We start from the raw sequence: 20,169 nt of genomic DNA, 5'->3' as shown, positions 1-20,169 counted from the left end.
AAACAAGAAACACCTCAAATAAACACCTTAACCTTACACCTAAAGCTATTAGAGAAAGAAGAGCAAAAAAACCCAAAGCTGGTAGAAGGAAATAAATCATAAAGAGCAAATAGAAATTAATGACAAAGAAATTAAAAGAAATGGAATACAAAGGCTCCTGAGAGATTACTACAAGCAACTACATGCCAATAATATGGACAACCTGGAAGAAATGGACAAATTCTTAGAAAAGCACAACCTTCCGAGACTGAACCAGGAAGAAATAGAAAATATAAACAGAACGATCATAAGCACTGAAAATGAGACTCTGATTTAAAATCTTCCAACAAACAAAAGCCCAGGACCAGATGGCTTCACAGTAGAATTCTATCAAACATTTAGAGAAGAGCTAACACCTATCCTTCTCAAACTGTTCCAAAATATAACAGAGGGGGAACATTCCCAAACTCATTCTGTGAGGCCACCATCACCCTGATACCAAAATCAGACAAAGATGTCACAAAGAAAGAAAACTACAGGCTAATATCACTGATGAACATAGATGCAAAAATCCTCAACAAAATACTAGCAAACAGAATCCAACAGCACGTTAAAAGGATAATACACCATGATCAACTGGATTTTATCCGAGGAATGCAAGGATTCTTCAGTATACACAAATCAATCAATGTGATTATCCATATTAACAAAGTGAAGGAGAAAAACCATATGATCATGTCAATAGATGCAGAAAAGGCTTTCACAAAATTCAACACCCATTTATGATAAAAACCCTCCAAAAAGTAGGCATAGAGGGAATTTAACGCATAATAATAAAGGCCATATATGATAAACCCACAGCCAACATCATTCTCAATGGTGAAAAACTGAAACCATTTCCTCTAAGATCAGGAACAAAACAAGGTGGTCTACTCTCACCACTATTATTCACATAGTTTTGGAAGTTTTAGCCACAGCAATCTAAGAAGAAAAAGAAATAAAATGAATCCAAATCAGAAAAGAAGAAATAAAGCTGTCACTCTTTGCAGATGACATGATACTGTACATTGAGAATCCTAACGATGCTACCAGAAAACTACTAGTGCTAATCAATGAATTTGGTAAAGTAGCAGGATAGAAAATTATTGCACAGAAATCACTTGCATTCCTATACACTAATGATGAAAAATCTGAAAGAGAAATTAAGGAAACACTCCCATTTACCATTGCAACAAAAGGAATCAAATACATAGGAATAAACCTACCTAAGAAGACAAAAGACCAGTATGCAGAAAATAATAAGACACTGATGAAAGAAAATAAAGATGATACAAACAGATGGAGAGATATACCATGTTCTTGGATTGGAAGAATCAACATCGTGAAAATGATTATATTACCCAAAGCAGTCTACAGATTCGACCCAATCCCTATCAAGCTACCAGTGGAATTTTTCACAGAACTAGAACAAAAAATTTCACAATTTGTATGGAAACACAAAAGACCCCGAATAGTCAAAGCAATCTTGACAAAGAAAAATGGAACTGGAGGAATCAGGCTCCCTGACTTCAGACTATACTACAAAGCTACAGTAATCAAGACAGTATGGTACTGGCACAAAAACAGAAATATAGATCAATGGAACAGGATAGAAAGCCCAGAGATAATCCCATGCACATTTGGTCACCTTACTCTTAGTAAAGGAGGCAAGAATATACAATGGAGAAAAGACAGCCTCCTCATTAAGTGGTGCTGGGAAAACTGGACAGCTACAGGGAAAAGAATGAAATTAGAACCCTCCCTGACACCATACACAAAAATAAACTCAAAGTGGATTAAGGACTCCAATGTAAGGCCAGACACTATAAAACTCTTAGAGGAAAACATAGGTAGAACACTATGACATAAATCACAGCAAGATCCTTTTTGACCCACCTCCTAGAGAAACGGAAATAAAAACAAAAATAAACAAATGGGACCTAATGAAACTTAAAATCTTTTGCACAGCAAAGGAAACCATAAATAAGACGAAAAGACAACCCTCAGAATGGGAGAAAATATTTGCAAATGAAGCAACTGACAAAGGATTAATCTCCAAAATTTACAAGCAGCTCATGCAGCTCAATATCAAAACAAAACAAAACAAAACAACCTAATCCAAAAATGGACAGAAGACCTAAATAGGCATTTCTCCAAAGAAGATATACAGATTGCCAACAAACACATGAAACAATGCTCAACCTCGTTAATCTTAGAGAAATGCAAATCAAAACTACAATGAGATATCACCTCACACCTGTCAGAATGGCCATCATCAAAAAATCTACAAACAGTAAAACAGTAAATGCTGGAGAGGGTGTGGAGAAAAGGGAACACTCTTGCACTGTTGGTGGGAATGTAAATTGATACAGCCACTATGGAGAACAGTATGGAGGTTCCTCAAAAAGCTAAAAATAGAACTACTATACTACCCAGCAATCCCACTAGTGGACATATACCCTGAGAAAACCATAGTTTCAAAAGTCATGTACCACAATGTTCATTGCAACTCTATTTACAATAGCCAGGACATGGAAGCAACCTAAGGGTCCATCAACAGATGAATGGATAAAGAAGATGTGGCACACATATACAATGGAATATTACTCAGCCATAAAAAGAAACAAAATTGAGTTATTTGTAGTGAGATGGATGGACCTAGAATCTGTCATACAGAGTGAAGTGTAAGTCAGAAACAGAAAAAAAAAATACCATATGCTAACACATATATATGATATCTAAAAAAACCAACATGGTCTGAAGTACCTAGGGGTAGGACAGGAATAAACTTGCAGATGTAGAGAATGGACTTGAGGACATGGGGAAGGGTAAGGGTAAGCTGGGATGAAGTGAGAGAGTGGCATGTACATATATACACTACCAAATGTAAAGTAGATAGCTAGTGGGAAGCAGCCACATAGCATAGGGAGATCAAGTTGGTGCTTTGTGACCACCTAGAGGGATGGGATATGGAGGATGGGAGGGAGACGCAAGAGGGAGGAAATATGGTGATATATGTATATGTATAGCTGATTCACTTTCTTATAAAACAGAAACTAACACACCATTGTAAAGCAATTATACTCCAATAAAGCTGTTTTTAAAAAAAGACTTATGGAATATTCGTTTTCCCCTATAACTTAGTGTAGACTCTTTTAAGATACCTGAAAGATTGACACTATTTCTATATATATTTAATTACCAAAGCTCCAATTGCTTTTGGCTAAAGAGCAGCAGCCCGTTTGGGTAAATCTAGAGCCCTTCTTGGGCTGAGGGCCCAGTTTTGCTAACAGTGCACATTCTGGGAATACTGTGAGCAATTCTGTTTATCTAAGAGTTCAGCCTCATGCTTGACTTTGCAAGTGCAGCTGTAAATTTCAGGTGATTTACAGAGTGGAAGCACACCAAATCTGAAATTATAATGGAGTTCAAGGCTCACAGCATCTTTTGTTAGATGCTCTGGTTTTATGATTTTGGGTTGATGCCACCACATTTTTCTTCCAAGTGCAATAAAAAATGATGCCATTCAAGCTGAAAAGCTTAACAACCACTTTACTTTTATTGAATCTGTAGCTAATGTACTGAAATAGCAGGGGTTTTGCTGCAAGTATAATTTTGGGTTTTGTCTGGGCATCTCTTTATGCCTTAAAAATGGGTTTGCATTGAGGACAAGTGAGTTACCTAAAAGATCTAACGATAAAGACGCAGGACATGACCTTATTTTGCTGACAGATGCCCACCTAGAACCAGTGAGAAAGAAACACTGGTTTAGAGATCATGGGGATTGTGAAGCCATCTCCTAAAAACCATCATACAAGACTAACTATTTGTAGATTTAGGCAGTTGCTTAACCTCTGCAGGTTTCACTTTTTCTTATCAATAATTTGATAGAGTTTGTGTTGATGACCTTCAGTTTCCTTCAAAGTCCAGCAGTGTACTCTTTTAAGGAAACTTTCATGCTTAATTTGTTTGTTTGTTTATTTGTTGATTTGACACTGAATGTTTTCCTAAAAACTTTTCCCAAAAGTGATGTTATCTTCCTGGGATATGGAAAATTAAGCACAGGTTTTTTATTCCTATTTATGTTACAATTCTGATTACAATAAAAAATTACAATTTTTGATCCCATTTGCTAATCACATAAGAAACAGTCTCTATATCTGTAGAAGCAAAGGGAACAAGGGAAAGCACTACTTTCATGACTGTGGAGTCTTAATATAAGTCAGTATTACTTAAGGTTGAATCATACTGTATGTATGATAAAGTCCCAAGGAAACCTCATTTCTTCTAATCCTATTCACATTTAACTAATAATTTTGAACACTTACTATCTCTTACACATTATCCTAGGGAATTATACCTGCATTGTTGAATGTTATCATCAAAACAGCCTTACTGAAGGTCACAGGTGAGTAAGAAGATTCTAACTCTGATCTTCTAATTCCAAACTTAGCAGTCTTTCATAATACCTTTTCTATTAAATCCTGCTTCTTACTACCACTCAGCACAAACTGGAGGCAGCATTCAACCTAGATTCCTACCATAATCTTAGCTTCATTCCATCCTCAAAATCATCTATGCTTTTTGGAATTGTTTGTTGTCATTCTGTCCTAGGCTATGCAAACTTTACACTTACATTAACATTCAAATGATGTTCCAATCCTCATCAGGAACTCTTAATAATAATTACATCAGATTTCACCAATTCCCTTTTCTGAATATTTTTAGTGAATTTTGTCTGCATCACTTTTGGATGCAATTTTAAGCTCTCATATTATTATTTATTAAATTAGTGTTTGCTTATAAGCTCCTTTTCGAAAAAAGCATATTTCTCTGGCCACACATAAGATTTATAATAATTATTGTTTAACCCATCCATTTGTTCAATAAAATTTTTAACATTCTTTGCTCTGAAACATGCAAATACAATAAAGTATTCTTAATACTTTGGAAATTCAAAGAGTAAGATAGGGTTACAGACACTCAAACAAATAAATTAAAATATTACTATAGGAGGAGCTTCAAGATGGCGGAAGAGTAAGATGTGTAGATCACCTTCCTCCCCACAAATATATCAGAAATACATGTGGAACAACTCCTACACAACACCTACTGAACGTGGGCAGAAGACCTCAGACCTCCCAAAAGGCAAGAAACTCCCCACATACCTGGGTAGGGCAAAAGAAAAAAGCAAAAACAGAGATGAAAGAATAGGAACGGGACCTGCACCAGTGGGAGGGAGCTGTGAAGGAGGAAAGTTTTCCACACACTAGGAAGCCCCTTCACGGGCGGAGACTGCAGGTAGCGGAGGGGGGAAGCTTTAGGAGCCACAGAGGAGAGTGCAGCAACAGACGTGCAGAGGGCAAAGCGGAGAGATTGCAGCACAGAGGATCAGTGTCATCCAGCACTCACCAGCCCGAGAGGCTTGTCTGCTCACCCGCCGGAACTGGTGGGGCCTGGGAGCTGAGGCTCGGGCTTCGGAGGTTAGACCCCAGGGAGAGGACTGGGGTTGGCTGCGTGAACAGAGCCTGAAGGGGGCTAATGCGGCAAGGATAGCCCGGAGGGAGTCCAGGAAAAGGTCTGGAACTGCCGAAGAGGCAAGAGACTTTTTCTTGCCTCTTTGTTTCCTGGTGCATGAGGAGAGGGGATTAACAGCGCCGCTTAAAGGAGCTCCAGAGAAGGGTGCAAGCCGTGGCTATAAGTGCAGACCCCAGAGATGGGCATGAGGTGCTAAGGATGCTGCTGCAGCCACCAAGAATCCTGTGTGCAAGCACAGGTCACTATCTACTCCCCCCTTTTGGGGAACTGGTGCAGCCTGCCACTGCCAGGGTCCCGTGATACAGGGACAACTTCGCCTGGAGAACACATGGCATGCCTCAGGCTGGTGCAATGTCACGCCGGCCTCTGCCTCCACAGGCTCGCCACACACAACGTACCCCTCCCTCTCCCTGGCCTGAGTGACCCAGATCCCCCGAAGCAGCTGCTCCTTTAACCTCATCCTGTCTGAGCAAAGATGAAATGCCCTCAGGCGACCTACACACAGAGGTGGGTCCAAATCCAAAGCTGAACCCCAGGAGCTGTGCAAACAAAGAAGAGAAAGGGAAATTTCTCCCAGCAGCCTCAGGAGCAGCAGATTAAATCTCAACAATCAACTTGATGTATGCTGCATCTGTGGAATACTTGAATAGAAAATGAATCATACCAAATTGAGTAGATGGACTTTGAGAGCAATGATATATATATGTTTTCCCTTTTTCTCTTTTTCTGAGTGTGTATCTGTATGCTTCGGTGTGTGATTTTGTCTGTATAGTTTTGTTTTTACCATTTGTCCTAGGGTTCTGTCATTCCGTTTTTTTTTTTTTTTTTTTTTTTTTTTAGTATAGTTTTTAGCACTTGTTATCATTGGTGGATTTGTTTTTTGGTTTGGTTGCTCTCTTCTTTCTTTCTTTCTTTTTTTTTATTACATGTTAAATTTTTTAATAATTATTTTTTTATTTTAATAACTTTATTTTATTTTATTTTACTTCATTTTATCTTCTTTCTTTCTTTTTTTTCCTCCCTTTTATTCTGAGCTGTGTGGATGACAGGTTCTTGGTGCTCCAGCTAGGTGTCAGGGCTGTGCTTCTGAGGTGGGAGAGCCAAGTTCAGGACACTGGTCCACAAGACACCTCCCAAATCCATGTAATATCAAATGGCGAAAATCTCCCAGAGATCTCCATCTCAACGCCAAGACCCAGCTCAACTCAATGACCAGCAAGCTACAGTGCTGGACACCCTATGCCAAACAACTAGCAAGAGAAGAGCAAAACCACATCCATTAGCAGACAGGCTGCCTAAAATCATAATAAGGCCACAGACATCCCCAAAACACACCACCAGACGTGGACTTACCCACCAGAAAGACAAGGTCCAGCCTCATCCACCAGAACACAGGCACTAGTCCCCTCCACCAGGAAGGCTACACAATTCACTGAACCAACATTAGCCACTGTGGACAGACACCAAAAACAACGGGAACTACGAACCTGCAGCCTGTGAAAAGGAGACCCCAAACACAGTAAGATAAGCAAAATGAGACGACAGAGAAACACACAGCAGATGAAGGAGAAAGGCAAAAACTCACCAGACCTAACAATTGAAGAGGAAATAGGCAGTCTACCTGAAAAACAATTCAGAATAATGAGAGTAAAGATGATCCAAAATCTTGGAAATAGAATGGAGAAAATACAAGAAACATTTAACAAGGACCTAGAAGAACTAAAGAGCAAATAAACAGTGTTAAACAACACAATAAATAAAATTAAAAATTCTCTGGAAGGGATCAATAGCAGAATAAATGAGGCAGAAGAATGGATAAGTGACATAGAAGATAAAATAGTGGCAATAACTACTGCAGAGCAGAATAAAGAAAAAAGAATGAAAAGAATTGAGGACAGTCTCAGAGACCTCTTGGACAACATTAAACGCACCAATATTTGAATTACAATGGTCCCAGAAGAAGAAAAGAAAGGGACTGAGAAAATATTTGAAGAGGTTATAGTTGAAAAGTTCCCTAATATGGGAAAGGAAATAGTTAATCAAGTCCAGGAAGCACAGAGAGTCACAAACAGGATAAATCCAAGGGGAAACACACCAAGACACATATTAATCAAACTAACAAAAATTAAATGCAAAGAAAAGATATTAAAAGCAGCAAGGGAAAGACAACAAATAACACACAAGGGAATCCCCATAAGGTTAACAGCTGATCTTTCAGCAGAAACTCTGCAAGCCAGAGGCAGGGCATATTTAAAGTGATGAAGGAGAAAAACCTACAACAAAGATTATTCTATCCAACAAGGATCTCATTCAGATTAGACGGAGAAATTAAAAACTTTATACCCAAGCAAAAGTTAAGAGAATTCAGCACCACCAAATCAGCTTTACAACAAATGATAAAGGAACTTCTCTAGGCAGGAAACACAAGAGACGGAAAAGACTTACAATAAGAAACCCACAACAATTAAGAAAATGGTCATAGGAACATACATATCGATAGTTACCTTAAATGTAAATGGATTAAATGCTCCAACCAAAAGACATAGACTGGCTAAATGGATACAAAAACAAGACCTGCATATATACTGTCTACAAGAGACCCACTTCAGACCTAGGGACACATACAGACTGAAAGTGAGGGGATGGAAAAAGATATTCCATGCAAATGGAAATCGAAAGAAAGCTGGAGCAGCAATTCTCATATCAGACAAAATAGACTTTAAAACAAAGACTATTACAAGAGACAGAGAAGGACACTACATAATGATTAAGGAATCAATCCAAGAAGAAGATATAACAATGTAAATATTTATGCACCACACATAGGAACACCTCAATACATAAGGCAAATACTAACAGCCATAAAAGGGGAAATTGACAGTAACACAATCATAGTAGGGGACTTTAACACCCCACTTTCACCAATGGACAGATCACTCAAAATGAAAATAAATAAGGAAACACAAGATTTAAATGATACATAAAACAAGATGGACTTAATTGATATTTATACAACATTCCATCCAAAAAGAACAGAATACTCATTCTTCTCAAGTGCTCTTGGGACATTCTCCAGGATAGATCATATCCTGGGCCACAAATCAAGCCTGGTAAATTTAAGAAAATTGAAATTGTATCAAGTATCTTTTCTGACCACAATGCTATGAGACTAGATATCAATTACAGGAAAAAATCTGTAAAAAATACAAACACATGGAGGCTAAACCATACATTACTAAATAATCAAGATATCACTGACTAAATCAAAGATGAAATAAAAAATTACCTAGAAACAAATGGCAATTAAAATACGATGACCCAAAAACTATGGGATGCAGCAAAAGCAGTTCTAAGAGGGAAGTTTATAGCAATGCAACACTACCTTAAGAAACAAGAAACATCTCAAATAAACAACCTAGCATTACACCTAAAACAATTAGTGACAGAAGAACAAAAAAACCCCCAAAATTAGCAGAAGGAAAGAAATCATAAACATCAGATCAGAAATAAATGAAAAAGATATGAAGGAAACGATAGCAAAGATCGAAACACCTAAAAGCTGGTTCTTTGAGAAGATAAGCAAAAGTGATAAACCATTAGCCAGACTCATCAAGAAAAAAAGGGAGAAGACTCAAATCAATAGAATTAGAATTGAAAAAGGAGAAGTGACAACTGACACTGAAGAAATACAAAGGATCATGAGAGATTACTACAAGCAAAGCTATGCCAATAAAATGGACAACATGGAAAAAACGGAAAATTCTTAAAAAGATACAAAGACTTCCAAGACTGAACCAGGAAGAAATAGAAAATATGAACAGACCAATCACAAACACTGAAATTGAAACTGTGATTAAAAACCTTCCAACAAACAAAAGTCCAGGACCAGATGGTTTCACAGGTGAATATTATCAAATATTTAGAGAAGAGCTAACACCTATCCTTCTCAAACTCTTCCAAAATATAGCAGAGGGAGGAACACTTCCAAACTCATTCTACAAGGCCACCATCACCCTGATACCAAAACCAGCAATGATGTCACAAAGAAAGAAAACTAGAGGGCAATATCACTGATGAACATAGGTGCAAAAATCCTCAACAAAATACCTGCAAACATAATCCAACATCACATTAAAAGGATCATACACCATGATCAAATGAGGTTTATCCCAGGAATGCAAGGATTCTTCAATATATGCAAACCAATCAATGTGATACACCATATTAACAAACTGCAGGAGAAAAACCATATGATCATCTCAATAGATGCAGAGAAAGCTTTTGACAAAATTTAACACCCATTTATGATTAAAACCTTCCAGAAAGTAGGCATAGAGGGAACTCTCCTCAACATAATAAAGGCCGTATATGAGAAACCCACAGCCAACATCATCCTCAATGGTGAAAAACTGAAACCATTTCCACTGAGATCCAGATCAAGACGCTCACCACTATTTTTCAACATAGTTTGGATGTTTTAGCCATGGAAATCAGAGAAGAAAAAGAAATAAAAGGCATCCAGTTTGGAAAAAAGAAGTAAAGATATCACTGTTTGCAGATGACATGATACTATACATAGAGAATACTGAAGATGCTACCAGAAAATTACTAGAGCTAATCAATGAATTTGGTAAAGTAGCTGGATACAAAATTAATGCACAGAAATCTTTTGCATTCTTATGCACTAATGATGAAAAATCTGAAAGTGAAATTAAGAAAACACTCCCGTTTACCATTGCAACAAAAAGAATAAAATATCTAGGAATAAACCTACCTAAGGAGACAAAAGACCTGTATGCAGAAAATTATAAGACACTGATGAAAGAAATTAAAGATGATACAAATAGATGGAGAGATATACCATGTTCTTGGATTGGAAGAATCAACATTATGAAAATGACTCTACTACCCAAAGCAATCTACAGATTCAAAGCAATCCCTATCAAACTACCACTGGTATTTTTCACAGAACTAGAACAAAAAATTTCACAATTTGTATGGAAACACAAAAGACCCCGAATAGCCAAAGCAATCTTGAGAACAAAAAATGGAGCTGGGGGATTCAGGCTCCCTGACTTCAGACTTTATTACAAAGCTACAGTAATCAAGACAGTTTGGTACTGGCACAAAAACAGAAATATAGATTAATGGAACAGGATAGAAAGCCCAGAGATATACCCACGCACATATGGTCACCTTATCTTTGATAAAGGAGGCAAGAATATACAGTGGAGAAAAGACAGCCTCTTCAATAAATGCTGCTGGGAAAACTGGACAGCTACAGGGAAAAGAAAGAAATGAGAACACTCCCTAACACCATACACAAAAATAAACTCAAAATGGATTAAAGACCTAAATGTAAGGCCAGACACTATAAAACTCTTAGAGGAAAACATAGGCAGAACACTCTATGACATAAATCACAGCAAGATCCTTTTTGACCCACCACCTAGAGAAATGGAAATATAAACAAAAATAAGCAAATGGGACCTAATGAAACTTAAAAGCTTTTGCACAGCAAAGGAAACCATAAAAAAGACGAAAAAACAACCCTCAGAATGGGAGAAAATATTTGCAAATGAAACAACTGACAAAGGATGAATCTCCAAAATTTACAAGCAGCTCATGCTGCTCAATATCAAAAATACAAACAACCCAATCCAAAAATGGGCTGGAGAACTAAATAGACATTTCTCCAAAGAAGATATGCAGTTTGCCAACAAACACATGAAAGAATGCTCAACATCATTAATCATTAGAGAAATGCAAATGAAAACTACAATGAGATATCATCTCACACTGGTCAGAATGGCCATCATCAAAAAATATGCAAACAATAAATGCTGGAGAGTGTGTGGAGAAAAAGGAACCCTCCTGCACTGTTGGTGGGAATGTAAATTGATACAGCCACTATGGATAACAGTATGGAGGTTCCTCAAAAAGCTAAAAATAGAACTACTATACTACCCAGCAATCCCACTACTGGGCATATACCCTGAGAAAACCATAATTCAAAAAGAGTCATGTACCACAATGTTCATTGCAGCTCTATTTACAATAGCCAGGACATGGAAGCAACCTAAGGGTCCATCAACTGATGAATGGATAAAGAAGATGTGGCACACACATACAATGGAATATTACTCAGCCATAAAATGAAATGAAACTGAGTTATTTGTAGTGAGGTGGATGGACCTAGAGTGTGTCATACAGAGTGAAGTAAGTCAGAAAAGGAAAAACAAATACTGTATGCTAACACATATATATGGAATCTAAAAAAAAAAAAAAAATGGTCATGAAGAACCTAGGTGCAAGACAGGAATAAAGACACAGGCCTACTAGAGAATGGACTTGAGGATACAGGGAGGGGGAAGGGTAAGCTGGGACAAAGTGAGAGAGTGGCTTTGACATACATCCACTACCAAACGTAAAATAGCGAGCTACTGGGAAGCAGCCACATAGCACAGGGAGATCAGCTCGGTGTTTTGTGATCACCTAGAAGGGTGGGATAGGGAGGGTGGGAGAGAGGGAGACGCAAGAGGGAAGAGATATGGGGACATATGTATAACTGATTAGCTTTGTTATAAAGCAGAAACTGTCATACCATTGTAAAGCAATTATACTCCAATAAACATGTTAAAAAAATGTTACAATACAATTCATGACTAAAATTGCCTTAAATGTTATTATAAGAATATATATGGAAAGTAACTTTGTTAAGGGTATCTTAGGTTTGAGAACACATCAATGAGGAGGCTGGAAATTATGAAAAATTGAGCTTTCTTTTAGATAAGAGAGGATTTCGTTAGAAGAAAAAATGTATGCAAACACAAGTATGGTATATTCTCAGAAGAGGATGGGAATCTGTGTACTATAGCAAGTTGAATAGTAAGAGATGACACAGAACTCACAGTTTGGTACATGTCTCTTGAAAGCTTTATGCTATGCTGAAAAATCTAGGCTTTATCTTAGGAGATGCTGAAGATTTTTCAGTTTTGTTTTGAGTTAGGCAGAGCTTTGATGTGAAAATTTTGGTGTTGGAGAGATAAGGTGGGTACAGTGTGGAGGATGCATGGGGAGGAGCTGTTGTCCCTGATATAGTTGTGGTGAAGAAGGAGAGGTAAAAAATTGATTCAAGAGATGTTTAAGAAATATAATCAACAGAACTGACTGAATTGAGATAGGCTCTCTGTCCCCCTAGATTTTTTAAAAAATATGTCTGCCTTTATTTCAACCTCCAAATTATTGAGAGCACCTATCACCTTCTAAATAGAACACAATTGCTTTCTTGCTGATTTTTTTTCTGGGACAAACCAAACACTTGTTTTTGCCCTTTGGATATTAAAGCTGTCTTTGAATGGGAATACTGTTCAGTTGTGGATAATTTGTCTAAGAAATGCTACACAGAACATATACTTTAAAGTGACTTCCTTTAGTACTACTTAAAATAGTCTAAGTGGCAAATATAATACTTGTGCACAGCAAAAAATTGTTAATCCTAAAGAAGATCTTGAAAGTAGTACTTTAACTCTTTTCCACAGTGGATATCAGGCATATAACACATCAAAAAAAGTGTTAAGATAAATCCCAGATGAAGTCATTTTCCAGAAAGCAAAGAAAACAAAAAATATAGAATTGATTAGTGTTCTGTAAGGACAAATGCAATGACAGTGTTACAGCTGATCCTACATGATGCTGACCTGCCATACGTGATATCTAAAGGAATGTGTTTTCTCAGTGACACAAAATTCAGTTGCCTTTCCCTCTCAGTTGTGGAAATTGTTGAAAATTCATATGCATCTGCCTCTCCTCAAAATTGCAGGTGCTCATTTGTCTACCCATTAATGAGTTCAGTACTTAAGAAAATCTTTCATCATGGTCTGCCTTTAGTAGTAACCACTCTGAGTTGGCAATCTTACAGCCTTCATACTCCACTTCTTTCCTAGCAACTAATTCTTGATTTTGTTCAGGGATGCAATTACATTTCCAGTAGATGAGTTATGACTACTCTAAGGCAATAGTAGTGGAATATTTCCCATTGCTAGACATTCACTGTCACAGTCTCCTGTGCAACTAAAAGATGGTCCTGTGACAAATATGGGCCAATGAGAGGTTAGCACTAATCTTTTAAGGAATATCTGAGAGAGCCTTGGCTGTCTGATAAAAGAACTAGTCATGCTGAGAGTTTGCTTTCACTTTCCTTCAATAAACACATAAATCTTAAAAAGAGTCATGATACAGCTGAAGTGGCAGTCATCTTTCAATCATGAAGTAACAAGCACAATAATCCAAATCAATAAGCATGGTAGAAATAAAGGAATGAAAAACTTGGGTCCAGAGGGATGTTGATAAACCACTTTTTGAGAGCAAAAAGTCATGATTTGTATTGTTTATCAATTTTAATGGTGTAAATATTCCAATTATCACTGAATTGAAATTACCAATCACTGAACATGTAGCACGCCACAGACTGGGTACCTGATGACAAAAATTGAACTACTGAGCCTGCTCTAGACTATCTACTTTAAGATATCTCTATTTATTTGAAAAATATTTATTGAACATCTACTACATGCCAAAAGTTATTCAAGGCATTTGGGATACATCAGTGTGCAAAACAGAGAAAAATATCTCTGCCCTCATGGAGGTGAGATTCTAGAAGAAAGGGAAAGATAATCAATGATAAGCATAATACACAACTGAATTATATAATATTTTAGAAGTTGATAAGTAGTACTTTAAAAAGAAACAGTAGATCACAGAAAGGAAGATAAAGAGAGTCTAGTGGCCAGAAGAGGTAAATTGCAGTAATAAATAAGATGACTCAGATAAGATGCATTGAGACAGTGACATTTGACCAAAGGTTTGAAAGAGAAGAAAGATTCAGCCAAGCAGATATCTGGGACAAGAGTATTCCAGGCAGAGAGAATTGTTAGAGCAAAGGTTTTTGGTCAGAAGCCTGGGAGGCCAGATTGAGGAGTCACCAGGAGCAAGATGAGGGAGAGGAGAGGGAGAGTAAACACTTTTCCCAACTGTTTACCCATTTAATGTATTTGTTCTTCTAAACACTGCGAGACAGGATGGGAACTTTAAAGGTGGAGCATAGAGGACTTAGGCACAGATGGCACATCCCACAATCATATTGCTAGAATACTGTGAAGGAAGAGCTCTGAAATCACAGCCCCCACTGCCCTGATGAACAATTTACAGGACAGGGTGTGTCAGGAGGAGAAATGCCCATTGCGACCAAGGGGAAGCCTTTGTGAGAAGATTATTTCAGGATGTTCCCCGTTAGCCAAGCACACCCCTGATCCTGTGCTCGTAATCAATCTAGAGACTGTGAAATGGTCAAGTGGGGGTTTGTCTCTTCCACCTCTGTCAGCAGCATCTTAATTTCTGCATCATATGAAGATTTATTCAGGCCAAGCATCTGTAGGTCACATTCCAGACTGATCAGGGCTTCACACAGCACCACCGCCCCATCACGGTCCAAGCTAATCCATTCCAGGTTCATGCACCTCAGTGATTTGCAGACAGTGAAAGCCAAGGCCAGGTCCTCACAATAGGCAGAGGTGAGCTCACACATCTCCAACCCAAGATTCTCTAATTTACACTTAGGATGCTTCAAAGCTTCACATAACTCTTTGACACCAGCATCATATATCTTATTGTTCCCTAGTTTCAGAGTTTTTTAGTTTTTCACTGTGAATAAGTATAGTAGCAAGGTCCACACAGCAAACAGAAGTGAAGTAACCACCCATCAACCACAACTCCTGTAGTCTGCAGTTTGGGTGCTTCAGTGATTCACATAGAGTTATCACTCCATCATCTTCCAGGAAATTTAAGGTAACAGGTCAGGGAGGACTTTTAGGTTATGAGTTGTTAGGTCATCGACCATCATTGCCGAAATAACTGAAGAAAATTACTGATCCATATCTAGGACATAGATTGATATTTATGAATGCCCGACCTCATACTCTTTGACAATCCTTAAATGCTAACTCATGCTCTGTGAGATCAATTTCACTTTAGGACTTAAAATATTCCACAAGAAAACGTTTTCTCCTTAAATGATGGTTAGAGCTAAAGCTATTAAAATCTTATATATTTTCCAATTTGTTATAAAAGGAAACATACACTCTAAAATTTTATCTTATTTGACAGATAGTAAAATCATATAAGATACTTTATAAAGTTTCCTTTAAAACCAAACAGCAATGGCATGTTACTCAGTCATAAAAAGAAACAAAATTGAGTTATTTGTAGTGAGGTGGATGGACCTAGAGTCTGTCATACAGAGTGAAGTAAGTCAGAAAAAGAAAAACAAATACCGTATGCTAACACATATACATGAAATCTAACAAACAAAAAAAAAGGTTCTGAAGGCCCTAGGGGCAGGACAGGAATAAAGACACAGACGTAGAGAATAGACTTGAGGACACCGAGAGTGGGAAGGGTAAGCTGAGACAAAGTGAGAGAGTGGCATTGACATATATCCACTACCAAATGTAAAATAGATAGCCAGTGGGAAGCAGCTGCATAGCACAGGGAGATCAGCTTGGTGCTTTGTGACCACCTAGAGGGGTGGGATAGGGAGGGTGGGAGGGAAACACAAGAGGGAGAGGATATGGGGTTATATGTATACATATAGCTGATTCACTTTTTTATACAGCAGCAACTAACACAACAATGTAAAACAATTATACCTCAATAAAGATGTTAAAAAATAAAATCACACATTCTGTGAATAGATTATTGGTAGAGAAAAAAAATTTCATTTATCCTAGTCTCTTCTTTTGCTCTCCACACTGTTTAATGAAACCACAAAAAAACATAAAAAATCAGATTATTTTAAAACAACATTAAAATTAAAACCAGTAAATAATAACATCAGTATGCCAAAATGTAAAAAAAATAGGTCTGAAAACATATAATGTGGATAAATCTAAAAAGTGAATCTGAGGGTATTAACTCGGAAGAAGAGATATCATCCTGCTGTTGGCATATGTGGGTACTGTGTGAGGTTAAGGGACCTTGATAACAAGGCCCCCAACTGGCATGTGGAGATTCAAGAGAAAGCACAAATAATAAAAAAGAGAGAGAGAGAAAGAAAAAAAAGCACAAATAATGCTGCTGTTGAAAGGTGAGAATAAATAGTAGATTTAGATAAAGACGTTTCTGGAATTTTTTAAAGTGGGAAATTGAAATAAACAATTCATAGAAGAACTACAGTTGGTTACTCTGGTAATCATTCAATTACTCTGATAATCAAAGAAACAAATTAAGAAAAAATGAGGTGTTATTTTTATTTTTATATATTTAAATTAATATTACATTGGGTATATACCCAATATACTTGAAGTGCAGGTTAAGAGGTCTCTTATGTATATAAATGTAAATATTGCAATAGTAACACTTATTAATGAGAAATATTAAGCCACATGTAGCAAAAGCATTATCAGTACACCTAGAATTTATCTCAGAAATTTGATTTCTAGGAATTTCCATTAAAAGGTTAATATTGCTTTATGTAATTTGTGTAAAAGTGTCCTTTTAATAGATAAAAATAGGAAATGACCTAAGTGTTTAATATAAGTTAATACTTAAATTACTACCTATTTATCAATAAAATATTTTATTTTCCATTTAGAGCATATGTATTAAATGATTTGTGAAAATGTCCTTGTATATCATTAAGCTGAATGTGTTTTAAACCTGCATAGTGTTTTATTAAAAAAATATATATGTCTATAATCAAAATATTAAATATATACATATGGCTGAAATAAAGTTTATACAATGATACAGCAAATTTAGAATTGGTCATTGCATTATTTTTGCTTCTTTGCTTTCTTGCTTTTCTCTTTCCCCTCCCAAGTTTTGAAAAATAAACATACATGTCTTCTGTTCTTAAAAAAAATCATTAAAACAAAATAAAAATTTACAGCAAAAAATCTTCAAAATTCTTGTTAACAAAGTATGTTTCTCTTACTGCTCCAATATATAAATGTCTCCATTACCCTTTTTGTTTGAAACACATTTATTTACAAATTTATCAATATAATATACATAGAAATACATAATTTTTATTCATATATTCATATTAGTGTATTCATAATGCAATATTTGGACACTCCAAATAGTGGACAACTTCTGGGAGTTCAGAAGTTCAAAAGTTTGCCTTTTGTAACCTCTAGGCAAAAGGCTACAATTACTGGTTTTCCAAGGCAGAAAACCTGGCATATACAATTGCCCATATTGTGTATTTACATGTGACTTTTTACTGTCTATTTATTTTGCACTTAATCCTACCCTGCAATATGTTAAGGAAATGCTAAGGATACTGGCACAGGAGTTGAAAGAGAGTGACTTCAAAATCCTGCTTTGTCATTAATCATATCTCTTGGCTTTTTGTACATCATTTGAACTTTGTGTCTCATTATTCCATTAAAAAGCAATACTTGTGGGCTTCCCGGGTGGTGCAGTGGTTGAGAGTCTGCCTGCTGATGCGGGGCACACGGGTTCGGGCCCTGGTCTGGGAGGATCCCACATGCCGCGGAGCAGCTGGGCCCGTGAGCCGCAACTGCTGAGCCTGCGCATCTGGAGCCTGTGCTCCACAACGAGAGGCCACGATAGTGATAGGCCCGCGCGCCGCAATGAAGAGTGGTCCCCACTTGCCGCAACTAGAGAAAGCCCTCGCACAGAAACGAAGACCCAACGCAGCCAAAAATAAATAAATAAATAAATAAAAATTAAAAAAAAAAAAAAAGCAATACTTGTTATTATAAATAACATTTAACATTTATTGAGTGTCTAATACATACTGGGCAGTATTTAGTGTGTTTAATGGGTAATACATACTGCTCAAAACAACCCTATGAAAAGGTTTCTATTTTATAACCAAAGAACTGGGGGAAGCCAGAATAAATAGCTTTAAGAAAGAGACAACAAATGACAAAGCTGGGATTCAGGCTCTTTCTGATTCCAATATCCTTGCACTCAACCCATATCCTTCACCTCCTCACTAAATTAAATACAATTCTTTTTAGCCCTTCCTGCTTTATAGTTTTTTTTAATGAAGTACGATTACATGATAATACAGAAAATTGTTTTGGAAAGTATAAATAGCTATGCTTTAAATACAAATTCAATAGCAGTTACTCTTCTGTATGTTGGGTTTAAAGAAGCCCCACAACACAGTCTTTTGCCAGAGAATAGTTATAAACTGGCTTCCAAGACACCTATGTGAAGACATTTTCTTGGGGACTGCACAAGAGTCCTGATGTTCCAGAAACTTGAACTATTCAGTATCCGAAGGATCTGGGGACTTAAAATGTCGGCTCATATAAATTAAATTAGCAGGAAGCGTTTGGTGCTGTGTAGTGCCTCTGCTTAAGTGGCTGGTAAGGTCTGGCAGTAGTGGGTATTTGTACTCTTGGAACACAATCCCTTTCAGGTTGAGAGTGTGTCCTTGGGATGTGAGGAAGCTTAGATTAAATGGTAATTCACAGCAGTGCTCAGAAAATGGTTTTTTGAATCTAGCAATCACTTATTTGTTGATTCTACCTAAAATTGCTGTGAACTTTGTTCTTTATTCAGGGAAGTGCTTGGAAAGGGTGATAAAGCCAGCTGCCACTTCTCAGGTGAGAAACAAATGCTGAGAAATGCTATTGCCCTGAAAAGATCATGCTGAAGGTCATTGCTCTGGACCAGACACAACAACAGACAGTAGCAGCATGACCTTCCTGACTGAAAGAAAAGGAAGGTTGTACTCTGAGGAGAGGGAGGGAAATACTATATACACATGTATTTATTATATTTATTATATATAGTACATATATACTATGTATATCATAAAGCAATGATATTATATATATGATATATAGTACATATATACGATGTATACCATAAAGCAATACTCTGTAAATGCAATTACTCTGTTAAACTGAATTCTATTGATCCATGCTTGAACAAAGTAAGAACTGAAAATGAAGATCTTATTCACATATATTTGTTGACTTTGAAGGAGGACTGGCCCGCGCCCGAGTCACGGCCATGGCAGCCTCGCTTTTGCTGGGGCAAGGTTGAGCCGGGGTGCTGAAGACTGTGTTTCTAGAAGCAGGAGTGTTTCGAGGAGTTGTTCCTATAGTTTCTCTCTCTGCAGAATCAGGAAAGAATGAAAAGAGATTGCTAACGAATCCCAAGAAGCAAAAAGTCCACCAAAAAGCCACTGCCCTTGCTGAGCCATTTGACAACACTACCTACAAGAATCTCAAGCATCATGACTACAGCACATACACCTTCTTAGACCTAAACCTGGACCTCTCGAAGTTCAGGATGCCTCAGCCCTCTTCAGGAAGAGAGTCACCTCGCCCCTGAGAGCTCAGTTTAAAGATTAAACTTCCTGTGTCTTTCTGCATTCTTGCCTGCAAAAATAAAATCTGCTCAGCAGTCAAAAAAAAAAAAAAAAATTGGAATTAAAAGAGAGAAATGTGATTTTAACAAATGAAGACATCTAGCTGGCAAGATGGATTCTTATGGTTGCAGAAAACCACGTGGTTAAGGATGGCACCATCTGAATATTCTTTTGTGTAATCTAAAGCAGATTCTACT

General features: G+C 37.2%; 1 protein-coding gene and 1 pseudogene across 1 annotated transcript in view; one reads left to right on the top strand and one right to left on the bottom strand.

The window, feature by feature from the left end:
* The window catches only part of LRRTM4 (leucine rich repeat transmembrane neuronal 4), an 836,430-nt gene that overhangs the window by 102,297 nt on the left and 713,964 nt on the right, over positions 1-20,169 (bottom strand). The window lies entirely within an intron of this gene.
* On the top strand, positions 19,612-19,935 carry LOC132377265 (NADH dehydrogenase [ubiquinone] flavoprotein 3, mitochondrial-like; annotated as a pseudogene).

The sequence above is a fragment of the Balaenoptera ricei genome, chromosome 13 (assembly GCF_028023285.1).
Source record: "Balaenoptera ricei isolate mBalRic1 chromosome 13, mBalRic1.hap2, whole genome shotgun sequence".
NCBI lineage: Eukaryota > Metazoa > Chordata > Mammalia > Artiodactyla > Balaenopteridae > Balaenoptera > Balaenoptera ricei.
Note: the sequence above shows the minus strand (reverse complement) of the source record. Positions and strands in the feature narration are given on the sequence as shown.